Raw genomic sequence first — 9,967 nt, 5'->3', positions numbered from 1 at the left:
TGTATAAATATATGAGATATCATTTCTGTAACATAAAATTCACCCACAGTATATAATTTGAAGGACTTTATTATGTTCACAGAGTTTGAAACTTTTTCTACAATCTAATTTTAGGACATTTTTACCACCACAGAAAAAAACCTTTATACTTATTTGCAGCCCTTCCCATTCCTCCTCACCATTTAGTTCTAGGTATCCACTAATCTCCTTTCTTAGTGAAAAATTACTACACAACTTTAGAAGCATGATTCATAGAAGAAAATATGACAAACTATACTTCATAAAAATTAACAACTTCATTCTGCATAGGGCACTATGAGAAGATTAAGCTGTGAGGTAACAATTGCAAATTACACATCTAACAACTTAAATAGAGCATATACTGAGAACTTTCTAAACTCAACGGTAAGAAAACAAACAGCCCAATGGGTCAGCCAGGGGTGGTGGCTTATGCCTGCAATCCCAGCACTTTGGGAGGCTAAGGAGGGAGGATTGCTTGAAGCCAGAAGTTCAAGACCAGCCTGGGCAACAGAGTGAGACCCTGTATCTACAAAACTAAAAGACTTAGCTGGTCATGGTGACTATCATCTGTAATCTGAACTATTCAGAAGGCTGATGTGGGAGAATTGCTTGAGCCTAAGAGTTTGAGGTTGCAGTGAGTCATGCTCTCACCTCTGTACTCCAGCCTAGGCAACAGAAAGAGACCCCAAATCTGAAAAAACAAAAAGGTGATCAAATATTTGAATGGATATTTCACCAAAGAAGATATATGAATGACAAATATGCACAAAAACGACTGAGAGCTATTATGGAGACACAAGTTAAAACCACAATGAGATATCACTTCATGTCTATTAGAATGGTTAAAATAAAAAATACTAAGAACACCAAGTGCTGATGAGGATGGCAATCACAATTCTCACATATTGTTGGTGAGGATAAAAAATAATACAGTCACTTTGAAATTCATTTTTTTAGTTTCTTAAGTTAAATATATATTTACCATATGCCCCATAAATCCCATTCCTGGATATTTACGCTAGATAAATGAAAACTTATATTCACAAAAACAAATCTATACACAAATGTTTATAGAAGCTCTATTCACAATTACCAAAGAATGAAAAATCCAAATATTCTTCAATAGGTGAATAAACTATGTTTCATCCATACAATGGACTACTACTTTTTTTAAGAAAAAGCAAAAATTAAAAATTAAACTATTAATATAGTCAAGAAATTAAATGAATCTCAAAGATATTATACTGAATGACAGAAGTCAGTCTCAAAAGCTTATATTGTGTATGATTTCATTTGTATATAATTCTTATAAAGACTAAACTATAGTGACAGAACAGATAAGTGGTTGCCAGGAATTAGGAGTTTAGGGAAGGTGTCAGTACAAAGGGATAATATGAGGGCATTTTATAATGTAATAGAACTGTTATATATCCTGATTTTGTCAACAGTTACATGAATCTAAACATTGGCTTGTAGAACTATATACATAATAAAGGTGAATGTTGTTATATGTTCATTTAAAAATTAAACACAAAAATAGAACATAAATGACAGGCAAAGGGTTATCAAATGTGGAACACTTACCGGTCGCTTCACCCACTTGTCTGTGCACCTACCCTCAAAACAAATAAAAGCTTAATATTCCTTCCTCCACAATGCTGTGCTTTTATTCACTTATTTAGTACATACTTACGTAGTACTGACTGTGGGAACAAGCAGGTAAGGCTAGAAAAGACATGGGAAGTTCTATGGAAGAGGAAGCATATTAACTGAATGCTGAGATACAATTTTATCGAGAAAAGATGGAGGAAATACTTTGGGTGTCTTCCTATTTGAAAGTAGAAAATCATCTGCCTCATTTAAGGGTGGCCCAGTTTGAGCCTAGAATAGAGACAATTTAGAGATGGAACAAAAAGTTAGACTGGGCCAGGTCATGAAAACCTTGAATGTCAGGTGTATTAGTCTGTCCTCATGCTGCTAATAAAGACATGCCTGAGAATTGAGTAATTTATAAAGGGAAGAGGTTTAACTGACTCATAGTTCCACGTGGCTAGGGAGGCCTCATAATCATGACAGAAGTCAAATGAGGAACAAAGTTACATCTGACATGGTGGCAGGCAAGAGAGCTTGTGTAGGAGAATTCCCCTTTATAAAATCATCAGATCTTGTGAAATTTATTCACTATCAAGAGAACAGCATGGGAAACACTTGCCCCCATGATTCAGTTACCTCACACTGGGTCCCTCCCATGACTCATGAAAATTATGGCAGATATAATTCAAGATGAGATTTAGGTGGGGACACAGCCAAACCATATCATCCCACCTCTGGCCCCTCCCAAATCTCATGTCTTCACATTTCAAAACCAATCATGCCTTCCCAAGAGTCCCCCAAAGTCTTAACTCATTTTAGCATTAGCTCAAAAGTCCACAGTACAAAGTCTCATCTGAGACAAGTCAAGCCCCTTCTGCCTATGAACCATTGTATTCTTAAATACAATGGAGCTATAGGCATTGGGTACATCTGCTCCAAATGGGAGAAACTGGCCAAAATGAAGGTTCTACAGACCTTATACAAGTCTGAAATCTAGTGGGGCAGTCAATTCTTAAAGCTCTGAAATGATCTCCTTTGAATTCATGGAATTTATGTCTCACATCCAGGTCACACAGATGCAAGAGGTAGGCTCCAAAAGCCTTGGGCAGTTCTACCCCTGTGACTTTGCAGGGTACAGCTCCCCTCCTGTTTGCTTTCATAGGTTGTTATTGAGTGTCTATGGCTTTTCCAGGCACACAGTGCAAACTGTCAGTGGATCTACCATTCTGGGATCTGGAATATGGTGGCCCTCTTCTCATAGCTCCACTAGGCAGTATCCCAATGGGGACTCAGTGTGGGGGCTCCAATCCCACATTTCCCTTATGTACTGCCCTAGGAGAGGTTCTCATGAGAGCCCCACTCCTGCAGCAAACTTATGCCTGAACATCCAGGCATTTCCATATATTCTCTGAATGGATATTTGAATGGACATTTCACCAAAGAAGATATATGAATGACAAATATGCACACAAAAAGACTGATAGCTATTATGAAACACAAGTTAAAACCACAATGAGCTATCACTTCATGTCTATTAGAATGGTTAAAATAAAAACTACTAAAAACATCAAGTGCTGATGAGGATGGCAAACAACCACAATTGTCATATATTGTTGGTGAGGATGAAAAGGTTCCCGAACCTCAATTTTTGGCTTCTGTGTATCCACAGGACCAACACCACATGGAAGCTGCCAAGACTTGGGGCTTGCATCCTCTGAAGCCATAGTCTGAGCTGTATTTTGCTCCTTTTAGCCATGGTTGGAGCAGCTGGGATGCAGGGCACCAAGTCCTTAGGCTGCCTAGCAGGTGGGCTGTGGCCCTGGTCCGTGAAACTGCTATTTTTTCCTACTAGGCCTCCAGGCCTGTAATGGGAAGGCCTGCCACAAAAGTCTCTGACAGGCCCTGGAAACATTTTTTTTCATTGTCTTGGTGATTAACATTTAGCTCCTTGTTACTTATGCAAATTTCTGCAGCCAGCTTGAATTTCTCTCCAAAAAATGGGGTTTTCTTTTCTATTGCATCACCAGGCTGCAAATTTTCTAAATTTTTATGCTCTACTTGCTCTTGAAAGCTTTGCTGCTGAGGAATTTCTTCTGCCAGATACCCTAAATAATCTCTTTTGCATTAAAAGTTCCAGAGATCTCTGAGGCAGACACAAAAATCCCACCAGTCTCCATGCATAGCAAGAGACCTTTACTCCAGCTCCCAACAAGTTCCTCATCTCCATCTGAGACCACCTCATCCTGGTCTTCATTGTCCATATCACTATCAGCATTTTGGCTGAAACCATTCATCAAGTCTCTAGAAAGTTCCAAACTTTCTTCACATCTTCCTGTCTTTTTCTGAGCCCTCCAAATTGCTCCAGTCTCTGCCTGCTACCCAGTTCCAAAGTCAATTCCACATTTTCAGGCATCTTTACAGCAGCACTCCACTCTACTGGTACTAATTTACTGCATTAATCTGTTCTCATGCTGCTAATAAAGACATACCAGAGACTGGGTAATTTACAAAGAAAAGAGGTTTAATTGACTCACAGTTCCACATGGCTGGGGAGACCTCACAGTCATGGCAGAAGGCGAATGAGGAGCAAAGTCACATCTCACATGGCAGCAGGCAAGAGAGCTTGTGCAGGGGAAGTCCCCTTCATGAAACCATCAGATCTCTTGAGACTTATGCATTATCAATAGAACAGCATGGGAAAGACTTGGCCCCATGATTCAATTACCTTCCACCATGTTCCTCCCATGGCACATGGGAATTATGGAAGCTAAAATTAAAGAGGAGATTTGGGTGGGGACATGGCCAAACCACATCACCAGGCAAAAGAGTTTATATGTAATTTGTATCTTATCTACTTGCCAATAAAGCTCATCTCATATCGTTTCTCTGCTTCATCAAGTGGATCTTATTTAAAAGAGATTTTGCATAATTAAAGCCAACTATATGGATTAGAAGATGGATTTCAGTATGTAATTCAACACTGATTTACCACACAAACTTTGGCAAATTAGTTCAGCATCCCCTTTTTTTTTTTTTTTTTTTTTTTGAGACAGAGTTTCGCTCTTGATACCCAGGCTGGAGCGCAATGGCGCGATCTCGGCTCACCGCAATCTCCGCCTCCTGGGTTCAGGCAATTCTCCTGCCTCAGCCTCCTGAGTAGCTGGGATTACAGGCACGCGCCACCGTGCCCAGCTAATTTTTTGTATTAGTAGAGACGGGGTTTCACCATGTTGACCAGGACGGTCTCGATCTCTTGACCTCGTGATCCACCCGCCTCGGCCTCCCAAAGTGCTGGGATTAAAGGCTTGAGCCACCGCGCCCGGCCAGCATCCCCTTTTACTATGCATAACATACAAGAAATTTTGCCAGCCTTTCCTATTTCATGAAGCTTATGTGACAAACAAACCTGATGATTCATATGAAAGAAAGTTTTAAAGCACAGTGTAAAACATTTTCTCAACATGTAGTCCTTGAGTCAGTGGCATTAGCACAACCTGGGAACTTACTAGAAATGAAAATTCTCGCCGGGAGCGGTGGCTCACGCCTGTAATCCCAGCATTTTGGGAGGCTGAGGCGGGTGGATCACGAGGTCAAGAGATCGAGACCATCCTGGTCAACATGGTGAAACCCCGTCTGTACTAAAAATACAAAAAATTAGCTGGGCATGGTGGCGCGTGCCTGTAATCCCAGCTACTCAGGAGGCTGAGGCAAGAGAATTGCCTGAACTCAGGAGGCGGAGGCTGCGGTGAGCCGAGATCACGCCATTGCACTCCAGCCTGGGTAACAAGAGCGAAACTCCGTCTCCAAAAAAAAAAAGAAAAAGAAATGAAAATTCTCATGCTCCATCCTGACTTACTGAATCAGAAATGCTGGGGGAAGGTGCAGGGGCTGGCAGTTTGCAATATTTTAATATGTCCTCTTGGTTATTCTGATACACTATAAAGTTTGACAACCACTGACATAAAATATTATGCAAATATATTTAAGTGCTATTAAACTCAAACTGTGCCTGCTTTAGTACACTCTGAACATCACAGTCTCACAAAAGAAAAATGTCTTACTTGTAGCCAGAAAATCAGATATTCTTCATTAGCATTTTTTTCACAACTCATGAAATTATCCAAAGCTTATTTTCCTAAAGGAATAATTACTTTCAGAAATATTCAGCACTCTATAAAAGAAGGATCAGGAATAATTTCTTCAAAGGAAGGAAAATAGAAAATTGTTTTTCACTAATTTGTATTTTGATAAAACAATTTTGCTTGGGAGAATTGATGTCAGCACACTGACCTGCAGTCACGATAAATTTGTGTCAATTTACTCAATGAATCATCTCTAATGTCAGCATTTTCCCCTATACCCAAATGTTCTTATGAATTATGAATTCCTACTGCAAAAAGGATAAACAATAAAGACATAGCTAGTCAGAGGACAAAACACAAATGACAGGGAGGTAGTGAGGATATTTATCTTTCTCAGAAAAAAAATAATTAAAATATATTTCTGTATATTTCAACATAAGGTTTACCCGAATAAATAATTTAATAGAATACCTAGTACCTCATTCAACTAAACAACTAAATCTGTGAATTATTAATGCTTTTTTAATCTGTATCCTTTTTCACTTATCCAGATCACAATTTTCTATGACTTGCTTGGTTCAAGTTATCATCATCATCATCAATATCATTATCATTTTTGTCCCTAAGACCAAGATGTCCCTGTAGGCCAATCTGTCAGGATGAGCTGTATGTGAACATTCAAATTTAGAAAGTACTTCTCTTTGAAAACAGCTTCTATTAGAGTGTAAGAGAAACAACAGGTGGCAAGTTGACTGACCAACTTCCAAGTTTAGCCATTGGCTGATATGTGATTCCAATTAAATCCTTGGGCTTCAATTTTCTATCTATAAAAGAGGAACTGATGACTTCTATAGAAAGGGGTCTCATTCCTTCCTTTCTATAACCACTATAACCAATTATTTTCTTTTAATACCTCCTCACTGTTTTCCACGAAACACCTCATTCCTCATTCTGCCCACATTAGCCCTGTCTCCAGAAGAAATAAATCTGATCAACTCATTACTATTTAGGCCAGAGGTCATAAATTCAAGTGTCTGAAGGTTAATAAAGTTATCCCAATGCTTGCTGGGTATACAAAAATATGTACTAAGCACCTGTCCTATTACTAAGTGAAACACTATTTCACTGCAATGCTTTTAAAAACCTATGAGAGAAGATGTAACAAAATGCTCAGACAAAAAACCTGTACTAGTTGAAAAATTTTGAAACCACCAATTTGAATCCTTTAGTTTAATACTTGAGTATGTCATACTACAGTGAAGGATTTTATAGTTAAAATAGAAGATTACTGTATAGGAAAATGATACTTGACATTACCCACTACTGATGATTTAAATCTTGTCTGCTTGTTAAGGACCGTCTCAAATGTCATTTTCTACATCTCACGTTTTTGTTTTCTACCAAATATATGATCTCTCTCTTTCTCTCTGGTTTGCATTCCTATTACACTGTCTGTACCTCTCAGTAAAGGAATTAGTTTATTCTACCTTGTACTGAATGTGTATTAGACGGTATGTCACCTGTTATACTTTATGTTATTTTGTAATCTGACATCAGGGAATGTGTGTTTTTGCAGTTTAGCTCCACCATAATTATAATCTGTGCCTGGAATATTTCTAAATCACCCTCAAAGAAGATGCTGCTAACAATGGAATTGTATTCATTGAATTCAAATACCTACACATAAGCAACTACCTATTCTTGCCCAAATATAAGCACTAACCATAATCATCTACAGTGTTATAGGTTCCCACTCACATATCTCCATGAAGTCACATTCCTTTGCTCTACAGATTTCAGTAGCCTTTATCCATAGGATTTTATTGTGAAGACATTGAAAAGAAAAGAAAAAAAAGGCTGCCTGGGTTGATACATTTTAAAAGAGGAAACAAGACACAAAACTTCTCAAACACTGTAGAACACTGATTCATGTCTAAAATGTTTTTCCTTAAGTCCTTATTTACTAGAAGTTATTGTCAGGCTGTGATTAAACACATTGATCACTAACTCCTCCCTGTTAACAAGACTAGCAATCAGTCCTCTTAGAAGAAGTCTGATTGTCCCCATTGTGAAGACCTAAATATTCCAGATGGCTTTGCACAGATTCTTGGGTTTTGTCCAGTACCACGGACGGCTCCACTTATTCATCCACAATAGCCTGTGTACAAGTCCTCCCCAGAAGTATTATTATGCATCCTTTGTCTAGCAGTTGTCACAAGCCTGAGTATATATTTTTCTCTTCAACTAAGAGACACAGTGGCATTTTTGAATTCAACATCCACATTTCATGTGCATTAGACTTCTCTCTGAACCATTGCCAAGCTATATAGCAAGCTCTTTGATGAAGTACATAAGTCAACGACAAAAAAATAATTTCTTCCAAATCTCAAGAGAGCCTCAAACTTGGCATCTTGTTTTTTGTCTAGTGACTGAGAGCTTTTATGAGTTATTATTACTGTTTTTTTTTTTTTAAGTATCATCATCATTATTAGGGTGTCATTGCTGGGAGAAGGAAAAGAGAAGAAAAAATAGATTTCAAAACTATCATTGGCAAGGCATACAGTTTTAGATGAGGAAAGAATTGCTGCTTAGGATTTTGGTGAAAATAAGTGCCTTTCTGATACTTTTTTGTTTCAGTAGGGAGAAAAATAATCCCAGAAATTATAGTTTCTGTACTACACATGGAATATTGGCACCCATTGTCAGATCACAAAGGCTTAGCACTTCTGTCACTCCCAACAATGTCAGACACAGTAAGGTCAATGAGTCTCTACCCCCTCCCCCTAGTGTCTCTAGCTTAAGGAAGAAATCAGTTTCCCCACTGGCCTCCCGTTTGTTTCAAGTATCCTTGTAAAAAGATCCATTTGCATTGTACTTTTCATTTCAGGTGTTAATAAAGAACCTGGTAAATCCTCCAGTATCTACCTTTGATTCAGTCTAAAGTTGCTCCCATTAGAAATAATAGCATGAAGTCAGATGTTTTTGCCCGCATACGTGTGTGAATATAGGCCTTAGAGCACTTGATGTGGTAGTGCAGGTAGTCCTGGAACGTGTGGATCAGGTTGATGGTGTTGTCTCGAGCACTGGCATTGGTGTGGCGAGGGAACAGCACAAAGGTGATGTAGCCAATGTTGTCACCCACAGCGGCGTCCGTGTCTTTCAGCTCCAGAGGAGGTTCCCTGTGGCTAAAGAGGACCTGTGGGGCTGTGTGGCTGGCTCTGCGTCCTTCTTTGAGCTCCTGCATGAACACCTTTCCAATGACCACATCGTCGTCATCCTTAAACACTGTGCTGAAGACTACTGTGACTCTGTCCTTTTTAGACTCAACATACATGGTCTCATCATCCCTCTAATGGATAACTGCTTTGTTCTCTCCTTCCTTGCCCTCTTCTTGGAATTGGAAGTATTTTTCAAAGACAGAGGCAAAACAATTTCGCTTCAACATGCCAGCTTGATGCACAATGGAATCCTTGGACGCAGGCAGATTTTCAAGGTCATATAGCAAAGAGACATTGTATCCTGATTCTGGATTTACCAAGAAACTCCCGTATACCCTCTTTAATAACTCATCAGCACCATGTGCCTGAAGTTCCTTGTAGAATTTCAACGAAATACTGACCATCACTTTTGTTTTGTCTCCATTAGGATTTGAAATATGATAGAGGACCCCATCGAAATCTGCAAATGTTACTTCTACTGCTTCTGGTTTGTTTCCGGCGGCCGCGTTCTCGAACGCCCAGATGCCGAGAAAAAAGAAATGAAAACAATCACGGGGAAGACGTTTTCATCCCGCTAATCTTGGGAATAAGAGGAGGAAGCGGCTGGCAACTGAAGGCTGGAACACTTGCTACTGGATAATCGTAGCTTTTAACGTTGCACCTCTTCAGGTTCTTAAGGGATTCTCCGTTCTGGTTCCATTTTGTACACGTTTGGAAAATAATCTGCAGAAATGAGCTGTGCTTGCAAGGACTTCATAGTTCCCAAGAATTTAAAAAAAAAAAAAAAAAAGAATTCCACTTGATCAACTTAATTCCTTTTCTTTATCTTCCCTCCCTCACTTCCCTTTCCTCCCACCCTCTTTTCCAAGCTGTTTCGCTTTGCAATATGTTACTGGTAATGAGTTGCAGGATAATGCAATCTTAACTTGTTTTTTCCTAAGTATTTGAGTTCAAAACTCCTGTATCTAAAGAAATACGGTTGGGGTCATTAATAAAGAAAATCTTTCTATCTTAAAAAAAAAAAAGAAAGAAAGAAATAATAGCATGAATTTA

At 38.9% G+C, this 9,967-nt stretch overlaps 1 pseudogene; it reads right to left on the bottom strand.

Moving 5' to 3' along the window:
- Positions 1–8,628: 8,628 nt before the first annotated feature.
- LOC105715341 (actin-related protein 2/3 complex subunit 2-like) lies at positions 8,629–9,424 on the bottom strand (annotated as a pseudogene).
- Between the last annotated feature and the right edge of the window lie 543 nt (positions 9,425–9,967).

The sequence above is a fragment of the Aotus nancymaae genome, unplaced genomic scaffold (genome assembly GCF_030222135.1).
Source record: "Aotus nancymaae isolate 86718 unplaced genomic scaffold, 86718_ANA_hifiasm-v0.15.2.pri h1tg000064l_1, whole genome shotgun sequence".
Lineage (NCBI taxonomy): Eukaryota > Metazoa > Chordata > Mammalia > Primates > Aotidae > Aotus > Aotus nancymaae.
Note: the sequence above shows the minus strand (reverse complement) of the source record. Positions and strands in the feature narration are given on the sequence as shown.